This window comes from Nipponia nippon, unplaced genomic scaffold (assembly GCF_047370975.1).
Source record: "Nipponia nippon isolate SJK-2023a ecotype South Korea unplaced genomic scaffold, ASM4737097v1 scaffold_1, whole genome shotgun sequence".
NCBI lineage: Eukaryota > Metazoa > Chordata > Aves > Pelecaniformes > Threskiornithidae > Nipponia > Nipponia nippon.
In genome coordinates, this window is record NW_028262290.1 from 86855839 (window position 1) to 86873813 (window position 17975).

The 17975-nt window shown below is 40.5% G+C and overlaps 1 pseudogene; it reads left to right on the forward strand.

Annotated features, from left to right (window-relative positions):
- The first annotated feature begins 5864 nt into the window (after positions 1 to 5864).
- On the forward strand, positions 5865 to 8016 carry LOC148057450 (uncharacterized; annotated as a pseudogene).
- Positions 8017 to 17975: the final 9959 nt, after the last annotated feature.

The window sequence follows — 17975 nt, forward strand, 5'->3', positions numbered from 1 at the left end:
GCACCCTACGTGTGACTGAGGGGCTCAGATGTGTCCTGCAGTGGGTTCATTTTGGGCATAGCCCCTGGTCTCCTCTCACAGAAGCCACCGCTACAGCCACCCCCCATTACCAAAACCTTGCTATATAAACCGAGTGCACATTGATAATAGACGCTATTATCTATTTTTGAGGTCATTGCCTGTAGAGTAGTCCAGCAACTGGGCTCATGAGTCATTGAGTTTTTAATTGTATTGGACAACTCAGTGTTTTACTCAACCAAGTCCTGACTTGCGTTCAACAACTTTCAAAAGGAGGCCTTCCTAGGTTTCCTTCCTTTAAAGGAAACCATCCTATTGGGGCAAGAAACTGGTGTGTTCCAAAAGCCCCCATGGTGTAAGCAATCTAAAGCATAGGCTTTGGGGATTTATTTCTAAGTTCATCTATTCTGTAATTTCAGACAGTCATGAAACTCAATTAAACACCATAATAATGAGAAACAAGTTGAAGTGTATTATCGAAGTTTTCTGTTGCCACAATAGAGCCTAACCGCTCTAATTTTCAACTTTTTTTGTTCTTTCTGAGGAAACAATAGAAGAATGTGGTGGTTTCCTATTGTAAGTAGGTCCATAGTTTGAGGACAAAATAAAAAAAAATATTTTTTTAATTTCATTTTGGATGATAAAATGAAAATATACATGAAAAGACCATGAAGAACACTTATTTGAGATATTGAAAATTACAAATGAATTTTACTTAATAGATTTAGTACTGAAAGCAGGACTATTTCTAAGGTGTTTTTAAATTCTGTATAATGAAGTGAAACTTTCCACTGGTTTATACTATTGTCCAGGCAAGTTAAGAACAGAATTTTCTTGTTTATCTGACTTCTAACCGTGCTATCTGTGGAGTGATATAGGTATTTTACTATGCTTGTAAATTCAATGGAGAAATATATATGCAGACTGATACACATTTAGAAGTACTCAGATGTAAATCACTTACAAAGCACAATTGATCTAGAACAAAACTCTATCATCAGTGAGCCTAAAAACAAGCATAAAATCAAATTGCATGCCACTTTCTCCACTCCAGATATTAAATAAATTAATCAAAATTAAAATCAGAAAGAAAAAAAAAATCCCTTCTACTTTATCAAAAGTGCTTAGAACACTCCTGTTCAGTCCTCCCCTCCCACCGTCTCAGTGAGCAACAGATTTCAGTTGCACTTCATATATATTAATACTATTGTAAATCTTTAATTGTGCTCTGTGCTGCAAAAGGATCAAGTATTCTTAGAGGAGAATAATGAAAAAGGAAGAATGAAAATGGTAAGTATTAGCACTTGCAAGTATTAATAAATAGAATATTTCTTTCCAGTGATGCCTCAAGAGACTTTCTTTTATGATGAAAGATGGTGTTTGTTTCATTTAGCCAAGCTATACCATTAAGAAACTTTTTCTGCAAAGAATAACATCATTGAGAGTAACTAAACTTGTTTTATCACTGATTATTTTTATATTATCTGTGAAAACGGCAGTTGTTTCATGTCACTGTTCTGTGAAAGGGGGAGAGGAAGAAGAAGAGTTTTCAATCCCAATTTGAGTGAGCGAGGTTCTCTTCAGCATATAAATAGAGGAATCAATTACCTCAGAATCTATATGAAGATAATTCTGTCTTTGCAGATAATGAACTGGTTTTAGTGATGAAACAGAAAATGAATCCATTACTAATAATGAGGCTGAGAATGCAATAGCAGTATACACCATCTCTTCTGGCAAAGATGCTACATAAATCATCGGGTAAAAAATAAACATAGAAAGTCAAGGACGTTAAACCAACAGAAAATATACCCTTGTATAATGTAGATGTACAATGGGTGGTGCCTGAAAGTTTAAGTTCATATTACTCACCCATATTTTTGCAAAGAAAATAAATGTTCTGTGCTATAGGATTTAATCTAATTGTAAATTGCAGTTGCTGAATTTAATATGTTAATAATCCATTATATAAATTAGTAGTCCATATTCATGGACATCTGTTATTAAAATTTCAGCGTGGCATATGCTCTGTGGCAAAAAATGATTTGTTCAAAAATGGATGCTTAGTATTCTTAATAAAATAGGTTGGGAGTGCGCATGGATATTTTCCTCTTTATCTGCAGCCCTACACTGCTTGCTTAAGAACCAAAAAGAATTTGTTTCCCTGTACAATTTTCTGTCATACACCTTAGGGGCAGTCAGGTGGTAAAAAGGTGACCGAAAGGATGAGAGCTAAGACTTACAGACTCATCTACGTTAAGACCAGAGGCACCAGTTAAATCATTTGTCTGCCTATGTATTTAACGTTGCCTGTAATATTAAGGTCAATGGCTTGCAGTGAATGTAATGATTCCTTTTTAAAAAGTATCCATTCTTTATTTCAAAACTTCAAGAAATGTGCTAGTCTTCATTTCCCTTGATGCTTTGGTTGTTTGGCCACATAAATGAAAAAATTGTCTTTTATCAAATTTTTGCACTTGTTTGCCTTTTCTCTGCCATTATCTAAGTCTATTAACTTTACATTCAGTATTTTCTCCTGTGATCACGCTAGTATAGTCTAGTTAGATGTTGGTTTAAATTTTTCACTGATACTGTTCATCTTATCTCTCTGGCATTTTCATAATTTCTGAAGTAATTTTAAAATCTTTTTTCTGTACACTCTCCAGACTTTCAGCAACTTCATAAACTATGGACAAGTGTCACTCTGACTTCATTCCTCCCATTTTCTGTGTTTTTAGTTTTTTAGACAGCCATCTTAACTGCTTGCCTCTGAAAAACTTTCTGATGTACTAAGAAACATAGGCAGCATTTATTAGCAGATGTGCCATTCTTTGTTTCTTCCCACATGAGGGAGACATAAACCAGGTGAGATTTAAAATCTTGTGTACTCTACCATAGTCTTTCCCTATACAGAGCAAAGGAATAAACAGTGGAGGCTGAGTATTAGATTTTTGACGTGGTTTTGCTACAGCTACAAATCTTCTACTTTAGTAGAGATGAGAACTACAGATGTACCAGTGGTTTTAACCCCCTAAGGTTTAGGTCACATTTTAAAGAACTTGGTCCTTTAAGTGCTTTGAAGACAATAGCCTTAACATTTGATTTGGTGCTTCATTGAGCTTGGTGTAATGAGTATAGTAAGACATCTAGTGTACCTTCATGATTTTTTTCAATGGAGCATTCCATTACTTCATTACATTCACTACCATTACATCAATGTCACTAAGACAATGAGCTACACATTTCTGTATTGGAAATATGAATAAGAAAACAGAGACAAATGATAAAGTTTGCAGCAACTTCTTCAGAGAAGAAAAAAAAAAAAAAAAAGATGGTGTTTCCATTAAAAAGATTGCTTAAAAAAAGGATCAAAAAATCTCCATTAGATCTATGTACTTCAAAAATTTTCAAAATTTTCTGAAAAAATGGCCAAACTATAGCTTTTTCATTTGAAAAAAGCTTACTCTGATTTGAAATAAGATGCTGGCTATATTCAAGGCTATTGAGTATTCAAATACAGTGTAATTGAAGTAATGCTGTGTACAATATAATTTGCTTGTGTAATGTTTACTAGTTCAGTATCTCGGACATTACCTAATGGAACAGGATAGACTTTCTTAAGGAAATAAGGAGAAAATGTCATTATTTTTGCTGTTTCTAAATGTTTATCTGTTCTAGAAAGCATTTGTTGCTAGCTAGAAATGAAAGACTAAAGTAGCTTCAACTCTATGATTTATAGTGGAGACTGGCAGTTCAAAGAAAGAACAAAATACTCAATTTTCTGATTATAATGCAAAGGACTAGGGCAAAAATAAAATAAATTCTCAGTGGTTATCACATTATCGTGTTTGTATCACCTAAATCCTAAAAAAGAAATAAACAAAACCCTCCAAATCTCAACTGAAATACTACTGAACACTGGGGGCTATTGCTAATTACTTTATTTTTCTCATATATCTCTTATTAAATCAGTTTTTAAGCTTTCTTTAGGTTCATGAATCTCAAGTATTTCAATAAGAATTGTGTTTTTAAATATTTCTATAACTTCAAAAAATATTGTAATAATGTTCAAAAAGGAACTTTTTGAGCAGGTGAGGGTCTGTGTGCACATGCATATACACACATTGTCATGCACACAGAGGCAGTAATCTTTCACCTGAAGGCATATTTAAAGCAGATAAACATGACATCTTAGTAAAATGATATTTCTAAACCACAGATAGTTGACAGGTAGAAGGTAATTGTCAATGTCGCAGATAACTAAGAGGTAACTAAGAGGTAACTAAGTTGTTATCTCATCAGCATATCTGAGGATATCTATGAGTAGTTGCAAGGAAACTTGCCTGTATCAATGTTTGTGTCACTGTAATTTATTCCAGCTGGGGTCAGGTGTCCATTCCTTTTTATATCTACAATTTTGCTATATATACAATGTTTGCTATTGCATGTATACAATCTCGCTTTTCGGGCGGGGGCAGGGGGGGTTTATTTGTTTTTTTCTTTCTTTCTTTCTTTTTTCTTCAGAAGAGTTCAATATTTACTAACTCAAGATGGGATAAACAGTGCACTGTGGTGAGTGCTGACTGGAACTGAGAAATCGCTCCAGTGTCTGGTAGAAATATGCTGTTGAAGTGCACAGCACAATTCATTCTGCTTCTTCCTCTTTTCTCAAATGTTGCTAGTAGGTGGAGTTTTTTGCTCTCTTCCTAGGGCACTGGCTACGTCCTTGACTGCTCCTTGTTTCTTCCTGTGGCACGCTGGGGCTTTAGTCTTTCATCTGTGTAAAGGATCGATAGAAAAATGTGGTTTTGTCTCGACATTGCCGCTATAGCGCCATCCAGCGTCGCGCTTCGAAAAGACCCTCTTCTCCACAGTTTCGAGAAAAACAACCTCGTGCGCCTGCGCAGGGGCTAAAGGCGCGAAAAGAGCAGAGGCGGGGGCAGCACGTCCGTGGGGAACCGCACGTACACGTTTGTGGTCTGTGCATGTGTGAGAGCACCTATAGAAGAAGCACACGTGCCCCGCGGCGGGGGCGATGGCAGCGCGCGTGACCGCTCTTTCTGTGCCTCCACCCCCCCTCCAGTCCCCGACGAAGCCTGAGGCCACCGAAGACCCAGTGGAAGATCATCGGACTCGAAGTGGTGGTGATAAACTCCTCCTTCTCTCTCTCTCTCCTATTCTTTTCCTCTCCTCCCTTGCCCTCCCTCCTCCCTCCATTCTCTTTTCCCCTCAAATAAAAGTGAAAGGTTGTATGACATCTGACCGATTCCAGTGTCTTAATCTTGTCCTTGGGATTGTATCGAAACCTCCCCCGACATTGGATCGGGACATTTAATTGGCGTCACAGACAGGAGCCCTTGAGACGAGAGTGTCATACAACCTTATGGTGTGCTGAGCGATTGTGTGTGAGCGAGACGTACAAATAAGTAGGAAGCGAGTGCGGAGTTCCTATCCGCGGTTCTGCTCTCCCATGAGGGAAGCAGCCGGAGACGAACGAAGTGCAAGGAAGGAGTGGGTGTTGAGACCTTTGCACTGAAACTCGCGTCTTAGTTTGTGATTTGGCCTCCTGAGGGAGTATAGGGGAAAGTTGAATTTTATGGTGTGATCCCCTGCGGATGGTATCCCCTTTGTAGGCTCTGCTCTGTCTTGTAGTCGTGTACTGTTTGGCCTCCTGGGAGTGTATAGGGGGAACTTGGATACTGAAGTGTGACCCTCTCAGGACAACACCCCCCCTTTGTAGGAACCTTTTTGGTATTAGTTTCTGTTTTGGCCTCCTGGGAGTGTATAGGGGAAACTTGGTTTTTCTAAGGTTTGACCCTCCCGGGACGAACTCCCCTTTGTAGGACATGGCCGCCCAAAAGGCAGGCGATTCTTGTGAAGAGACGGAGAAATTACATGAGTTTTTAGAAACATACCGCTCTCGCCCCTCAGCCCCGGGACAAGATTGGGCACGGGACCACTGGTTCCAACTGCAAAGTGTTATGGACTGAATAGTGGTTTTGCATAAAGAAGCTAGAGTGAAGAAGGGGAAAGGGAAAGCCATCATTTGCGCTGTGCTAGGAGCGTGTCTGGCAGCGGCGGTGGAGGACAGGAAATGAGCGCCCTGCCAATCGGAGGCTGTGGCCGCCTCATTGCAAGCAACGATAACACCGCTGCGAGAGCAATTGCTAGAGACCAAACGGGCACTAGAGGAGGAGAAGCACCAGAATATGATTTTGAAGGAGGAGCTGAGGGTTCAGCTCCTGAGGGAGGCAGACACTCTCGCTGAGGCAGAGGTAATCCTGGAGGAGAAAGGGGTACGCCAAATTTATCCCCAGAAAGATTTAAAGCGATTAAGGGAGACTGTGGATAACCCCCCCCCCCCATATGTGCCCGCTGGTAAAGACAGAATACATATATGAGGACAATAGCGACAACTGTCCCCAGGTTGTAACCAAAGAAATCCCTTTTACTGCCACCGGATTGGCTAAACTCCAAAAGGAATTTTCTAGGATGGCAAGGGAGTCCGAAACTGAATATGTGTGGAGGGTATCCCTGTCGGGGGGGGGATGGTGTAGCAAACACTACATATCAAGGTTATCCCGCCAGATCTCCAGCCGACCCGGGCTTTATACCCCCAGCAGTAGGCGTGTCATGTTATAAGGGGCGGAGACAAGGGAGGGTCGACCCTTAACTCTTTCCGTACAGCACGTGATCTTCCAGTCGCCAGCCCTTATCTTTACTACATTTCCCCCTCCCTTAGCTCCAGTAGTTCTGGATCTTGCTGGGGAAGCTGTGTGTAAAGTAGTCGATATATGGTAAGACTTATACAGACACGCATCCGTTACGTTCATGGATTTTGCCCAGTCCAGCCAGTAGTTCATCGCGGCTCCCTCAGATGGGATCATGCTATCGGAAAAGGAAGCAGAGGGGTATTGGGGCCCCGGCGTCTTCCTCACAACAGGCGATCACCGAGCCCCATGGTCTCTGACCCAGAGGGCTGCATATTGGGCGGGGGGGCTGAACCCATTAGAGAGGGGGGATCCCCTAGCTATAACTGGTTTGGTTGATCAACTACTAGAAAACGTACAAAAGGTGGCATGCCTGCAAATGATGTATGACCGGGAACTTAAACCAAATCTAAGCTCTCCGATGTTACTACCGGTAGACCCCGAGCGGCTGACGCCGCTAATAAGAGGACTCCCCAACTCGCTAAAACCTATCGGGATCCAGTTACAGGGGAGAATTCAAAATGTGCCTCACGAAGAGCAAATCGCAGCTGCTCTGGAGGGAACGGTAACCCCCGAACAGCAGCAGTGGGGGAGGAAGGTGTGGACCTGGGGGGAGATAGCTCAGGAACTAATAAACTACAGGAGGAAATATGGGCCAGTAGGCAGGACTTAACAAAAGGTAGAAACTAGGGCTGTGCAGGCAGCGAGGCCAGCAAATAAATCGCTGGCTTTTTCGGGGGGAAGCCCCGACCTAACAAAAAGGGAGAAACCCCCGATCCGACAAGGATTATGGCAAATGGGACTGCAAAAAGGTGTGCCCCGAGACCTAATGGATGGGCTCCTCACCAAAAAGTTAAAGCTCCTGGTGCAGAGGTGGTCCGGGCAAGGACCCCCTCCTAAACCGAACCCGCCTTCTGTGCTGGCATTGGACAGGGAGGAAGGGTTTAAGAAGGATGAAAAGAGTGACGGGAAACTAAAACCTCCGCCCCCTCAGGGTGAGGAGGGAGGCGGAGGGTGGATGTTTATCAGACAACTCACCTGCAATAATAAAGGAGACCTACTAAACCCCACCAACCAGGATGGGCTGAGTGGGTGGAGGAGGCAGTGGCCAATGTCGATAATCGTTGGGGTACAAACGGGTGCCCGAAAATTGCAGCATTTTGTCCACAAGCCCCAACCATGGTACCCGTCTCTCAAAACTCTAATTCCCCCAGTGCATCATCTTACTCCCCTGGGCAGCTGGTTCTGGTCAAGCTTCCCACTGTGGGAGCTGTGCCTCTCATGTTAGATAGCCCCCTAAACAAATATACATGGAAAGCGAAAGATACCAGTGGGAGAAGCCACAAAATCCCCACCAAATGGATTATTCCCTCCTTCTAACCCAAGGAGCGAGTTTGTTCCTATTTCTGTTTTTTAAGGGTGGCGATATGACCACGATGCACCTGCTACTTTGGATCATTTTAACTCAGGGACACCAACCCATTAGAATATTCCACTGTGTATATCAGTTTTTATAATTGGTGGTACATATGTGTGCATACATGTTTGTACTTCATTGCAGCTCTATGAATAAATCAAGATTTAATATTTATGGCAAACAGGCTAAATATTAGATGTTTCAGTGCACTACAGTCTTTATGCAATAGTACAAAGACATCTGATTATCTGGTGCATGTTTAAGCATATATATGTGTGTGTGCTTATTTAAGAAAAAACACCCAATAACTTTCCAATGATACCTATTTATGTTAGACATTTCAAGAATTTCAACCTATGATTTACTATATATATAATTCTTACTTTTTTGATTTTCCTCTATTTTCGTCATTAAATAGTCCTGTATTTACAGGGAAAACTTAATAGCCAAGTAACATGAAATGTTGTACTTGCTTAGAAAATGTAATTTAATTTTCTTTGCAAAAAGTAAATCTTGAATGTTCACTACTCATGGGGCTTGTACCGGCCGAATAAGGGATGGGGCAACCACCTTTTTCAGCCCTCTGGGTGACAAAGACACAACTTATTTTTAATTTCCACCGGGGAAAGATGGGCCATTCGCTCAGGGAAATAAAGCCAAAAAAGGGCATTATTGGATCTGTGGGAATACGGCATATAAATTCTTACCTGCGGGGTGGTCGGGAGTTTGTTATATAGGGATCATAAGGCCCCTATTTTTCCTCTTGCCGGAAACTGGTGGACCCCAACTAGGCGTAAAAGTGTATGATAACCTCGGGGATAGAAGTATTGCCCGTAAGATGCGGTCTACCAAGGTAAATTTAGGTGGGACACAAAAATGGGGAAATGACGAATGGCCCTCCGAGCGAATAATTGAACACTATGGGCCAGCAACCTGGAATCCTAACGAGCCCATTGCAGGGGCAAGAGAACCAATCTATAATCTAAATCGAATAATCAGACTACGAGCAGCCCTAGAAATTATCACCAACAAAACCGCTGACACCATAGACCTATTAACTCAACAATCTCAACAAATGCATACGGCAATCCTTCAACACCGTATGGTTTTAGATTATTGGCTGAGGAGGGAGGGGTGTGTGGAAAACTAAATATCTTTAACTGCTGCCTAGAAATAGATGATGTGGGAGAAGCAGTTCTCCAATTGACCCAAGATATCAGGAAAATAGCCCACATCCCTGTTCAAACCCGGAGTGGTTGGAACGGCGATTTGTGGCCCTGGTTACCAGGGGCACCATGGGTCAAACAATTAATATTGTATTTGCTGTGTGCAACTGCCACCTTACTGTTCCTACCCTGCATAATTCCATGTTTTATTCAATTAATTCAACATGTGTCAAATATGCAGTTTGTTCCTAGTGCTCCACGTGATGGTGTATCAAAAATCCGTACCATCCATTAGCCACAACCAACCTCAGTACCAATCATTTAAACCTGTTCCCAATTCCTCCTGAAGGAAGAAATTGCATATTGCCAGTTACTGTTAACCCCATTTCTAATGTTTACCCTTCAAAGTTGAAGAATTGTTAAAGTCGTTCGAGAATGAGCTTGCATTGAGCAATACCTCAGTTAATCTATGTTAAGGTATTCCTTCACCCGAAACAATGTCGTTCCCTTCTTCCTTCTCACAATTTTCCTCCACCCTTATGCCCAACTCCCTCAACTCCCCGTTTTCTTCCTTTCTCCCTTTTTTTTCCTCTCTCTTTCTCTCTCCCTTATGTCACCAAGCTGCAATGTCAAGCCACCGGGTGGTGTAAAGGACCGATAGAAAAATGTGGTTTTGTCTCGACATTGCCGCTATAGCGCCATCCAGCGTCGCGCTTCGAAAAGACCCTCTTCTCCACAGTTTCGAGAAAAACAACCTCGTGCACCTGCGCAGGGACTAAAGGTGCGAAAAGAGCTGAGGCGGGGACTAAAGGCGCGAAAAGAGCAGAGGCGGGGGCAGCACGTCCGTGGCGAACTGCACGTACACATTTGTGGTCTGCGCATGCGTGAGAGCACCTATAGAAGGAGCACACGTGTCCCTCGGCGGGGGTGGCGGCGGCATGCGAGACCACTCCTTCTGTTCCTCCACCCTCAAGGCCCCCCCCCCGCCCCCGCTTTGGTCCCCGACGAAGCCTGAGGCCACTGAAGACCCCGTGGAAGATCATCGGACTCGAAGTGGTGGTGATAAACTCCTCCTTCTCTCTCTCCCTCCTATTCTTTTCCTCTCCTCCCTTGCCCTCCCTCCTCCCTCCATTCTCTTCTCCCCTCAAATAAAAGTGAAAGGTTGTACGAGATCTGACCGATTCCAGTGTCTTAATCTTGTCCTTGGGATTGTATTGAAAACTCCCCCGATATTGGATCGGGACAATCTGGTTTAGGTTTATTTTATTAAGTCTTGGTGGGTGGAAGGCATTTTCTGACTTGTGGGGTGTGTGATATTACACTGTGAATTTATTAGTATCTAAAGTAGGAATATAACTTCTACATCAGATTGTGTGAAAAAGATGGGCCTGCTCTTTTAGATGGGTTTTCCTGTTAACACACTTTAATCGAGATCAGTGAGGTTACTCCAAAGCTAGGCAAAGTTTGTAAGGATTAAGATTCTCTTTTTTTCAAATAATAGAAAAAGAAGAAAGCACTCTAAATGGTGTCAAAGATTTTTTCCTCCCTCTGTTAACTGGACTCATTCAATAAAGCTTGAAACTATCTGTCCTGTGGAGAAATTTGTTTGTTTTTTTTTTTTTTTTCCCCACAGGAGCCAAGGACTCCTTCATATATTAGGAGCATAACTCTATTAAAATTTTGTCTGCATTTTGCTCATAGACCTCCTCTCTTTGTTGTATTGTAGTGTTTCAACTGTCTTTTTAAAAATGATAGTTTTACAGCTTACTTTAATCTCCCTGACTGGACTACCTATGCTATTTCCAAATTAAAAGGCATCTCACCTCAGTATATGATACCGGAATTGTTTTAAAGTTAAAAAAGGGGGTTGTGTTTTGTTTGTTGATGTTTATTTCCAGGTTCTGAAAAGATGTGTGATTTTTTTCTGGAAGGAATATATGGAAATAAATGGATTTTGCTTTTCTTCTGTATTCCTTTGTTTCCCCTCCCTTTTTAATTTGGGAACTTTGTCATTAGATCAGATTTCACTTCCATTCCAAACAAGAGTTTCACTTCCATTCCACACCAAATTAAGGACCCCTTAATCACTTGTGCCAGGGCAAGTGCAGTTCTCTTAAGCAACATTTATGTTAAATTTGCCCCAGATAAAAATTTACTGACATTCACTATCATGAAGTTCAGTTCGTTCTCTTGGAGACCTCCCAATTAAATGGATTTTCCAAACACGTCTGTTAATTGAAATGTATCCTATGTAAAAAATAGAAAGCAAAGTATATGAAATTCAAAGCTTTTTTCTTTTTTTCAAATATGCATTTGTTTGAATCCTACCCTTGCTGTACATGTTCTTTGGACTCTGCGTGTGCCATGTCGTTCCTTGTACTACTTTTAGAAGGCATAAAATGGAAAGTGTTTTTCCTTCATTTCCTTGCAACCAGCTTGGCAGAATGCTTCCAAGAAGTGTCCAACATAAGTGTCTCCCTGGATAGGATAAATTTATTCATTTTTAACCTACATAGGATGGAATCAAATAACTTTCAAGAAAAATATGTTTTAAGAAATCATTGACTACTTTCCTAGCTATGTAGTGGAAACATTTCCAGCACACTGAACATTTCTTAGTGAAGTCTAAAGCTCTGTGTTTTGATCCTCCTTTTCTGAAATGGGTTGATTCCTTGTAATGAGGAAGGTATGGTGCTTTTGTTTGCTCAGTCAATGCTGTGCATGCAATTTCTTGTCTGCCAGAAGCCACAAGACCAATGATAGTTGGCATGTATACTTAAAAAGCACTATGGTTAGAGAATGCATAAATCTGCATCTGTGCTTGCTCTTTCATATGCTTTTCTCTCTGTTGAATTATTCATTCAAAAAGTGGAGAAAACAATACTAGAATCAGTGTTGGAGACAGAAAAGCTAACCTTTGCAAGGAGGCTGCAGTTCTTATTAACATGCATTGACCTAGAATTGCTTATTATATTGTGAACACTACCATATGGCATAGTTGGCTTAACAGAGAGAACTTGGAAATGAGTGACTATCCATTTCATTCAGTCCGTATGTCAAATTTGGGAGCTCAGAAACAAAGATTTCATCCCAAGAAGACATGAGCAAGCCTCAAATCACCATGTTGGATCTCTGATATATTGGAAATACTTGTACTTTGAAAGAATGTAATACAAATTGTGATGTATGCATCTTCAGTGCATTAAGCAAGGAAGTAAGAAACTGAATCCTCCTCTTAGCGGTCAATAAATTCTAAATGCAGTACATCAGCCTCATTGGTACTAGCAGTAAATGAGCAGACAGTCTGCAGACAATTATTTGCCAGTTCCAAGTGATAACTGAAGTTTTTTCAGAGTTATTTCTCTGCTAAGCAATACTGATTTATTGTTACAAGATTTATTGTTAGCTTCTGCCTCTTACTTGACATTGTTCCAGGATCCATAGTCTGGAACCACGGTACACCCTCTGATGAAGTCTCAGACGTATTTTTGGTGGACTTTTGCAAACTCTGAATGAGATCTCATATTTTAACCTCAGCGAAATGCTATGGAAATTGCTGCCTTTTTTATGATACCTATTAAGAGCTGAAATTTGCTGTAATATAATTTCAGATGATTTTATGTTTGAGGAAGGTATTGTTATGGGGAGAAATTTTAGAAGAAAAAATTGAATAAAGAACTGTGGCAGATGATTACGGCAGCTGAAAATTTGCATTGATACAAAGTTCTTTATTTTTACTCTTTTGCTATTATATTTTAAGAGTAGAATGCTATGCGAGTATGGCATACACACAATATTTTGAATAAATCTCTTATGTAGATTCTGTTTAGTACATTCTAAATAATGAACAAAGGGTCATATGATTGACATTTGTATTATTTTGCTATTCTGTTCACTGAAAAATAAACAACATTTTTCTAATTAAACCTTTTATTGTAATCTTACTTAACTGGACAGAGAAAAATGGCAGATTCAGCCTTAATTTCCCAGACAACTAAGGACTCAAACACAGCATGTAACCAGAAAGTAACTGGTTACCATGAATCAACTCATCCACAGTAATTTTGTGTGCCTCACTGTGACAACAGTGAAGTGACAAGGTATAGGAGATGCATCTGCCCTTGCAACAGGGGGTTTTTATGTGTTACTCAGCTGAGATACTACAGCATGGAACTTCACAGTAGTTTGTTACTACATCTGCACACTTCAGAGTTAAATTGTATAGCTACAAGAAAAGACTTATTTTGGAACTTAATTTGTAAATCTGTGATAATTTTCTTATTTTTTACATACTTTTGCTATTGTATATTTGCTGTTTTAGTAAACATACTATAATGTTGCAAGATATTTTTCTTATAAATAATTATTTGCAGAGCAGCATACGTTCAATTTATTAGTTCCTGTTCCCTGGGTTTATAAAGTCATAGTCAATCTTACTATTCTTACTATTTTCTGCTTCCTGCTTAGTTGTGCAAACACTTCCATATTTGATATCAGTCAATGTTTCCAACTGTTTATCAAGAAAACTTAGTTTAACTGCAGCTTAATCTTTCATCTGGATACTAAATTCAGGTGTGTACTCTAATGCGATTATTATCACAAAAGGTGATGAAACATCGCCAGTAGTTGTCCTATTTGATTTTATGATTTGGGAAGAAATTGGTACACAAGCTGTCACAGGGAAAAGTTGACGTGAAAGCGTTTTGCTCTTGATGGCATCTGCCCAGCTCTAGCAGACTAGTTTAACCTGTTCTGGGCTGGAAGGGCAAAGAAGTAGTAGACAAGTCTTGCCACATAACTGCTAGAATCTTCACAACCTTGTAACGGACTAGGGGTCGGAAACCAGAAGGTGATGCAAAGAAAAAAAGAAAAAGTGAAACCCCCTAATTTGCTGTATGTATGGAGGGAATCAAGGACACTGGGCTGGGGCTATGTGGTTCCCTAGGCCATTGGTGTCTTGTGCCAGTGGGACTGGGGGGTGTGCAGGTGTCACAGATGAGACATGGCTTTCCACCACTCCAGCCATCCTGGCTAGTAATTAAAAAAAAAGACATCATATATCACTAAATGGTGTCGTTCTCTTTTTGTACTCAGCCGACCCCAATTCCCCTGTTACACAAACAAAAGGGTAAAAAACAGTAAAGCAAAAGAAAACCTAATTGCTGTTTCCTGGATCAGGACTGCCAGAAAGTGTGAAGGTTAGTAAGGAAAGACTGATTTTAACTTCTTAGTCTAGATGAAGAACAAATGCCTAATTTTTTGCTGGACTCTCGAATTTCCAGAAATTCTGAATTTAAGTAAGATTATTACAGGACAGAAAAAGGGAAAAATATAGTATTTTATAATCCTTTCGAGTTGCCTGCTGTAATTTTTTGTACTCTTCTGTTTTCATGCTACTCTTACACCACTATAGCATACAAACACCTCACAATCAATGGCAAGGGAATTTCTCCAAAATTAAGTCATACACATTAGATTATTTTAAAGCAGTTATTTTTGTTGCAATTCATTTTTATGGGTTTTATGACTCCTTACAATGCTATAGTGCTTCAACTCAGATGACAGATGTTTTCTGCAATGGGTATTTTATTTTGAGGAAATGTATTTTTCAGAAAGTTTTCTGAGACTCTGATGTGAATAAAAACTTTATACGATTATCCATGACTTTGGGAGCTGTGCTCTGTGACTGAGGTTTTCCTGCCTATAAATGTGGAGCTGTAATACTTAGATTTAAAATTTGTGTGTTGTCTTAGTCCGCATTTCAGTGATGATCTAGTCAGTCTTCTAGCACAGATTCCGGCATTGCACAAAGTACCTGGAAAAATGGGTCTCCAGGTGCCCATGTGTGCTGGGTCTGGCTGGCAGCATCGCACCTGGGGTCACAGGGGGCCAGGAGCTGCCCCCAGCCAGTCACAGCCGGTTCCAGCTGGCTCAAGCACTGCCTGCCAAAGCTGCAGCCAGGGCGTGTGGCACCTCTGCGCAGGCCCGTTTGAGAGAGAGCGGCATTTAGGAGGGTGAGAGGAGACGGAGAAGAGGCAGAAGAGGACATTGCTGGGGAGGTGGCTGGTGGCATGCTCTGGGAGGAGGTGCTCCATAACAGAGGAGGTGCTGCACTAGGGACTCGGGCCTATGGGCAGTACATCATGTGGCAGGGGCACCCTGGAGGGACTGCAGCCATGGACTACCCATGCTGCAACACAGGAAAAGGAGTGAGAGGCAAGGAGCGGCACACAGAAGCCATTACACCCAGGACCCCAGCCCCCTGCACTGCCCACTACGTCGCTGAAGTTGCTGGGAGGGACTGAGTGTAATGCACAGCAAAAGTGAAGTGATGCTGAGACTCAGAAGCAGGGAGGAGAGGTGCTTGCCTGAAGCTGAACCTGGGGAAGGGGTAGAAAAGGCATTGCCCTACCAGTTCATTTAAGAGCTTGATTTTTTTTTTTTTCATATCTGAACAGATGATCAAAAGTTTTGTGTTAACTGGCAGCAATTAAAGTAAAATTCCCAAAGTTTAGAGTCTTTTTCCTGCAACAGTCTGTACATCACATATCTCTGGGTTTTAGTAGGTCCACTCTCAGATGCCATTCAGTAAAATGGGGGGAATATCACCACCCTTTTCTTCAGAGAACCTCAAAGGAAATTCACTAATGTTTTGCAAGACATACATGTTGTGGGTTATGCACTGCCAACAAAACTTGCTGAAGAAATGAGTAATAATTCTGTTGTGCCACTTAAAGCAAAAAGGGGCAGAGAATGAGTAGTAGACAAAGCTGAGGCAGATAAAGTTGTTCCTGACTATTCTTTTGTGATAAGAAAGGGATGGACATGCTGGTAAAAGAGGTCCAGTGATAGCTGATCTTTTAGATGTATGTACTCTGGACTACTTTCTCTGTTGAAAGAAGGAAAAAAATGCATCTTCATAGGTTCAAGTGAACTGCTATACAAGTTGATAATATTTGTGACTTTTCTCCCATGAAACCAAGCACTGGCCTCTTTTCTGCACACTGTATTTCCATTATTAAAACTTAAGTTTATATTGTTAGTAATCCTGACACATTTTTGAGTATGCACACGTACTCTGGTGCTTTCCAAGTGGAGCTCTCAGCTAGCCCTCCAACTATTCAAAATGGCTCTTACGTTTTAGTTGGTGGAGAGAGTGAGTTAAACATGATAATTTCACTTCAGAACTGAGCCTGTAGGAATATATTCAATTCATAGAATGTACACAATCATTTTCTTGCTGATGTTCTGCTCTGTTAAGGGGCCTGCAGCAATGTCAAATCTGATAGCGTTCCAGTCTTCAAAGCATGGGCAGAGTGATTGGGATAAGAAAAGACAAGGCAGCACTCTGAATGAGCTGTGGAAACAGAGACGTGTAGAAATAGCTTTGTTTCAGTACAGCCAGGGTGCCTCGTTCTGCGGTTCTGCCACGGACTGTGACTCAAAAGTGGGATGCAATGGCACTGTGTCAGGGATTATTTTGTTTTGCTGTTGTAAGGCCATTTGTTAATAAAGAGCTTGGTAACTCTAAAGTGAAGCTAATGGCATATATATTTTTTTCATTTTTAGCCTATAATGAAAAAGCATTTTTCATTTAATGAATAGATGTTTAGCAATAATTACCAAATTTTTACACCACTAGAAAATAAACCATTATGTAAGTGAAAATTTAATTCAACATTTGTGACGTACCAATTTTCTGTGCGCACAGAAAATCGGTGCCATTTTGCTAGAAATAGAAAAAAATGTTATTTACCACTAGGGCCTTTTACTACAATTCAAGTGGGGCTAAACAGCAAATGTTTGCTGCCATATGAAAATTCAGTGGCTGCCACTATCTTTTTCTGAATCTTGCGTATTATTTCTTCTTTGTGTACTACTTACACAATGTGTGTGTGCAAGCATCTGCAATCTTGAAATAACTACATCCTTTTTCTATTTTTCTTAGCCTAATAACATGAGGATTTAATGAACTATGTTTCTTTCAGATATTTAAACTATTTCCTGATAATGTTGATGCCACTGATTATTCACTTAATGTCAATGAGTTTGAGTGCCACTGTTCATGTGAAGGAACAGATATTTTTTTTTTCTTTTTTCCATAAGGCTTGGCTAAGTATAAGGATCCCTTTGACACATGTAAGGGTAAGTTTAGGAGGGACTGATTCTCGGTGCAGGTTCTGGAGTGACAATGTACAGGGACAAGAGTCTTGTAGTACTGTGTATTTGGTTTGAGAAACATCACAGGAGTTAACTGGTCACAGGAGAAGCTTAAGAGTAAATTTTGTGTGCGGAAGTGAACAGAAATGAGAAAGTATCCCTTGACATTTAGAAAAAAAAGGGGAAAAAAAGAAAATAATAAAAAAGATGGAGGAATTGCCCTCATATAATATCTCAGAACAGAAGCGAAGGATGAATGTATTTGCTTTTAGTAGTCTGAGCGCTAAAATGTATTCCTAAATATATACTGACCTTATGAAATCAAAATGTGAAAGTTTACAACTGGGCTGTGTTCTGGGACATGCTATACAGCCTTGAGCTTGCTTTACACCTTCACACATGTTAAATTTGCACTTCCACCATGTTGTTTATGTCCTGAGCCTGTTTACATGACAGGTAATTTTTATAGCACTAACCACTTCTCAGCTAGTGAACATGCACAGT